The sequence below is a fragment of the Lynx rufus genome, unplaced genomic scaffold, assembly GCF_022079265.1.
Source record: "Lynx rufus isolate CCGP_SWC_20201006 ecotype Redwood Valley unplaced genomic scaffold, mLynRuf1.p SCAF_9, whole genome shotgun sequence".
Taxonomy (NCBI): domain Eukaryota; kingdom Metazoa; phylum Chordata; class Mammalia; order Carnivora; family Felidae; genus Lynx; species Lynx rufus.
The window spans coordinates 71,148,994-71,154,748 of NW_025814897.1; the positions used below are offsets into that span (position 1 = coordinate 71,148,994).

Sequence of the window (5,755 nt, forward strand, 5' to 3'; positions counted from 1 at the left end):
CTGGAGATTCAAGATGTAGAATCAGTTTGCTCGAGATTAATTGGATAGGATGGTAAGCAGACGACAGTGACTTTCATATTTCTGCTTTGGGCAGCTGTCCGTGTCATTTACTGGCACACACACACCCTATTGGTTCTCTTTCTTTGGAGAACTTTGATACAAGTCACCAAACACAGGGAAATGACCATGAGTGAGAATAGCAGAAATGAATAGATTTAGACTACCCAATGACTGCAGATGATGCATTGCGTGATCAAAACTGTATACGGGCTCCTGGGTGGCTCAGTCGGTTAAGTGTCTGACTTTGGCCTAGGTTATGACTTCCCGGTTCCCAAGTTCAAGCCCTGCGTCAGGCTCTGTGCTGATAGCTCAGAGGCCTGGAGCCTGTTTCAGATTCTGTGTCTCACTCTTTGTCTCTGCCCCTCTCCCTCATGCTCTCTCTCAAAAATAAACATTAAAAAACAAAACAAAACAAAAAAAACTTTAAAAATATATGAAATAACCATGCATGAAATGTTGGTTGACAGAGAAAAATTGGTATTTCTCCAACCTTGATGGGAGATTTAACACCGTAAGTTAAACAGACCAAAAGTTAATAAAAATATAGAACAGCACAATGGGCAGTATTAGACATATACAGAACATAAAACCCAACAGATAAGACAATTTTTAACATCCAAAGAACATTTATAGAAGTTGACCACATACTTGTCCCAATAAGTTTCAAAGCATATGTACCCTACAGCCATGTTCTCTGACCACAAGACAATTAGTCTTCAATTATTTTATTTTGTAGAGAGAACATGAGCAGGGGAGGCGGGGAAAGAGGGAGAGAGAGAATCCCAAGCAGGCTCCACACTACCAATGCAGAGCCCGAGGCAGGACTTGAACCTGTGAAACACAAGATCATGACCTGAGCTGAAATCAAGAGTTGGATGCTTAACTGATAACCCAGGTGCCCCTTTATTAAAAAAAAAAAAAATTATATATAATATATATATTATAGAGAGAGAGACAAAAAGAGCAGGAGAGGGGCAGACGGAGGGAGAAGGAGAATACCAATTACACTGATCTTGGAGGCTTCGTGGGGCTCAATCCCACTAGTGTGAAATCATGCCCTGAGTCAAAATCAAGAGTGGATGCCACCCAGGCGCCACTCTTTCTATGTATGGCTGACAGATTAAAGAAATTGCTCCAAGTAACTCTAGGAAGAACTAAAGAAATGATAATGGCCAGTTAAATGTAAGTAGAAATGAATAATTAAAGTATCTGTACTACTTTCCAAAAATGAAGATGTAGTGAAAATGGCACTTGAAGAGAAACTTAGGACATTAGATGTTTATATTAGAAAAAAAGACTGATAAGTTGAGCTAAGGATCTAGCTTAACTTAGAAAAAGGACAGAATATAGATATACCACATTAACAAAAGGATAAAAATCACGATCCATAGAGCAGAACAAGCATTTGACAAAGTTCACCATCTGTTTATAAAATCTCTCAACAAAGCGGGTAGTGGAAGAAACATAATAAAGACCATATATGACAAGCCCACAGTTAACATTCTAAAATAAAAAGACACAGCTGCCTACCCTCACCATTTTTATTCAACTTAGTATTGGAAATCCTAGCCAGAGCACTCAGAGAAGAAATAAAATCTTCCAGTTTGAAAGGAAGAAGTAAAACGGTCTCTACTTGCAGATGACATGATACTGTATACATATAGAAAACCCTAAAGACTTCACCCAAAAAACTTAGAATAAACAAGTTCAGTAAAGCTGATGGGTACAAAATGAAAAAACTCTTGCATTTCTATAAATGAATGAAATATCAGAAAAAAACACAATTTCAGGGAGAAAATACATAAGAATAAATTCAGCTAAGCAGGTGAACGTACACACTAAAAAAGTAACACATGGATAAAGAAAATGGAATGCATAAAAATTGAGTGCTCATGGTTGAAAGAATATTGTTAAAATTGACTCAATGCAATCTCTATCCAAATCCCAGTGGCATTTTTAAGACTGAACAGAATTGACATGAAATTTGTATAGAAGCACAAGATACCCTGAATGGCCAAAGAAATCATAAGAAAAAAAAAAAAAAGCTGAAGACATGCTTCCTGATTTCAACCTTTATTGTAAAGTTATAGTTATCAAAACACAATAGTAATAAGCTAAAAACAGACATGTAGACCTAAAGAACAGAAAAGAACCCAGAAATAAATCCACACATGTATGGTCAATTTATGAGAAAGAAGCCAAGAATGTAAGTGCAGAAAAGATAGTCTTTTTGGTAGTGTTGGGAAAACTGGACAGCTACCAGCAAAAGAATGAAACTGCACCAGTTTGCCACACCAAATATAAACTAAACTCAAAATGGATTAAAGACCTATATGTGAGACCTGAAACCATAAAACCCAGAGAAGAAAACATAGGCAGTTACCTCGACATGGATTGGCACCCTTTTTTTTTTTGTAGGTCACCACTAATTTTTTAGTAGGTCACCACAAGCAAAAAAACAAAAACAGACCAAACTACGTCAAACTAAAAAGCTCCTGCACAGTGAAGAAAGCCATCAACAAAAGTCAAGCAACTCAATGGGAGAAGATAACTGTAGAAGGACATACCTGATAAGAGGTTAGTTAATATCTGAAATACATTAAGTACTCGTACGCCTCAACAGCAAAAAACAAACATGACAAAAACAAAACCCAATCTGATTTAAAAAATGGGCAAAGGATCTGAGTAGACATTTTTCCAGGACATAAAGATGGGCAAGAGGTACATGAAAGGTGCTCAAAGTCACTAGTCAAGGAAGTGCAAATCAAAACCGCACGAGTGATCACCTCATGCCTGTTATTCCTGTCTTTTGTATTTGTAAGTGTTCTAACAAGTGTTGGCAAGAGGGAGGAGAAAAGGGAACTCATGTGTGCGGTTGGTGGGAAAGTAAATTGGCATAGCCACTGTGACTGACAGTAGGAAAGCTACCCCCTGAATAAAATAGAACTACCACATAATCCAGCAATTCCACTTCTGGGTATTTATCCCAAGGAAACAAAAAACACAAACTCAAAAAGGTATACACACCCTCATGTTCACTGCAGCAGTATCTGCTATAGTCAGTCATGGAAGCAACCTAAGTGTCCATTGATAGATGAATAAATAAAGAAAACGTGGCATCTATGTCCAACACAATAGTATTCAACCATGAAAAAGAAAGAAATCTTGCCATTTGTGACAACACAGATGGACCTTGAGGATCTTAAGCTAAGTGAAGTCAGAGAAAGAAAAACACCATACAATCTCCCTTATACATGGAATTTAAAAACAAAAACAAATGAACAAAAATAAAAAAGATTCATAAATACACATAATAAACTGGTGGTTGCCAGAGGAGAGGGTTGGAGGGAGGCTGAAAGAGGTGAAGGGGATCACTAGGTACAAACTTGCAGTTATGAAATACATAATGCACATAGATATGAAGTATAGCACGGGGAATACTGTGGTTAATAATGTAATATACCATTGTGTGGTACAGATGGTCAACACTGTGATAAGCACTCCCAATATACTGCAATGTTGAATCACAATGTGGTACGCTTGAAGCAAATATAATATTGTACGTCAATTAGATTTCATTAAAAAAAATAGCGTAATGAAACACATTAGCCAATTAAAAAAAGAAAAAAGATAGTATCAATAGAGGAAATAATTCATCTTTTTATCATTTAAGGGAGAAAAGAATGAACGAAGGAAGAAAGGATGGAAGAAAGGAATAAGGAGGGAGGAATAAGACAAACCTAGAATAGAAACAAACTTAAGTTCTAGGGTCATGGAGAAAAGAAACTACAACAAATGTCACATAAATGATGAAATGTTAGGGTCATTCCTTTAAACAGACAAGAATGATCACTATCCCCACTTTTCATCAATATTATACTAGAGCTTCTAACCTTAGGAAGAAATAAAAACCATGCTAATTTGGAAAGACACAAAACTGTCATTATTTACAAGCAATGTAATTGAGAAAATCCCAAAGAACTGAGAAACAGGATTAAAATTTTTCAAATTGCATGTTTAGCATTATTGTCATATGCTATCAGTGTACAAATTTCTACTGCATTTTTATAGAACAGCTTCAATTCTGCTATTACCATTTCAGTTTGGAAGTGGTCCCCAAGTTTAGGATCTTAGACTCACTTTAATCTCTTGAAAAGGCTTCACGTAGTCAAAATTCTCATATGGGGGGAGGGGGTTGCCGATTTTTAATGAGAATATTCAGTTAATTTCATCAAGAAGAAATTAAGTGGGGATCTGTTTGCTGAAGATTTCTTTGCCTTGATTTTCCCTTAATAGCTGTTTCATTATTATGTGCCTGAATGAAGACACAGAAGATGAATAAAGATAGGAAAATCAACCATTGAAGATGATGAAATTCAAGAAGAATAAACAGGATTCCTTGCATTTAAGTTCAAATAACTCCTTTTAGAAAGGATAATTGAAGGGCTGGTTTAATAAAACCTCTACTACTAAAAGCACTGAGAGCTGTTGTTAATTACCTCTAAGTATGTTTTTCTGGTTTAAGAATAGGCAAAAGGAGGTCTCAAATTGCATTCCTAAAAAAAAAAGAATTAAAAAAAAAGTGCATCCACCCCATTCTGAAATAGCCAGATGATATGCTTTAAAGTAAACATTGGTACATTGAAGAGGTCCAGAGAGAATAAGGACCAAATTATGTAAAGAACCTAGAATATTTAGTCTTTAGAAGCAAAGATTCACACTAGAACACAAATGAGAGCTTTCTTCAAATGTTTTAAGTGGGGCCACATATTTAAATACCTACAAGACTGGATAGAAACTGTAAATTAATAATTTGGGCTTGGTGCAATATATATGTATACTCATTTAGAAAGCCACAACTAAGCTCTAGTTTTTTACCACTCAAGATGCCAGCCCAGCATTGACAGATCTTCATTTTTCAAGAAAAGGCTAAAAATACAGATTTTTATAAGAAATCTCAGTTTTTTAAATTTTTTTTTTTCAACGTTTATTTATTTTTGGGACAGAGAGAGACAGAGCATGAACGGGGGAGGGGCAGAGAGAGAGGGAGACACAGAATCGGAAACAGGCTCCAGGCTCCGAGCCATCAGCCCAGAGCCCGACGCGGGGCTCGAACTCACGGACCGCGAGATGGTGACCTGGCTGAAGTCGGACGCTTAACCGACTGTGCCACCCAGGCGCCCCAAGAAATCTCAGTTTTTTAAGTGCTGTTTTACTTTAAAAATTTTCTTTAATGTTTTATTTATTTTTGAGACAGTGAGTGGAGGAGGAGCAGAGAGAGAGGGAGACACAGAATCCAAAGCAGGCTCCAGGCTCCCAGCTATCAGCACAGAACCCAACGCTGGGCTTGAACTCACGAGCCACGAGATCATGACCTGAGCTGAAGTCGGACGCTTAACCGACTGAGCCACCCAGGCGCCCCTAAGTGCTGTTTTATTTTGAAATTAAACTTAATTGTTCTAGAATTCCAATGGGGGAATGTGGTTTCCCCACACCACTACCAAGTAATTCTGCAACACCAGCTGCGTGTCCTACAATTCAACTCAATTCTGACACAATTTACCCAGAAATAGTATCACATTCCACAAGTGAAGGACTCAGTCCCACAAGACTGTCCTCTGCTTCAGACACCCATCGCTGACCGACCCACTGACTACGGATTGGAGGGTCCCACAACCCCCTCCTTGGGTTCCAT

The 5,755-nt window shown here is 37.6% G+C and overlaps 1 long non-coding RNA gene across 1 annotated transcript; it reads left to right on the forward strand.

Annotated features, from left to right (window-relative positions):
• The first annotated feature begins 2,432 nt into the window (after positions 1-2,432).
• Positions 2,433-4,538, forward strand: LOC124505179 (uncharacterized). Its single transcript, XR_006960574.1, has 2 exons — positions 2,433-2,637; positions 4,357-4,538. It is a non-coding gene; the product is annotated as an uncharacterized LOC124505179 (long non-coding RNA).
• The last annotated feature ends 1,217 nt before the right edge of the window (positions 4,539-5,755 follow it).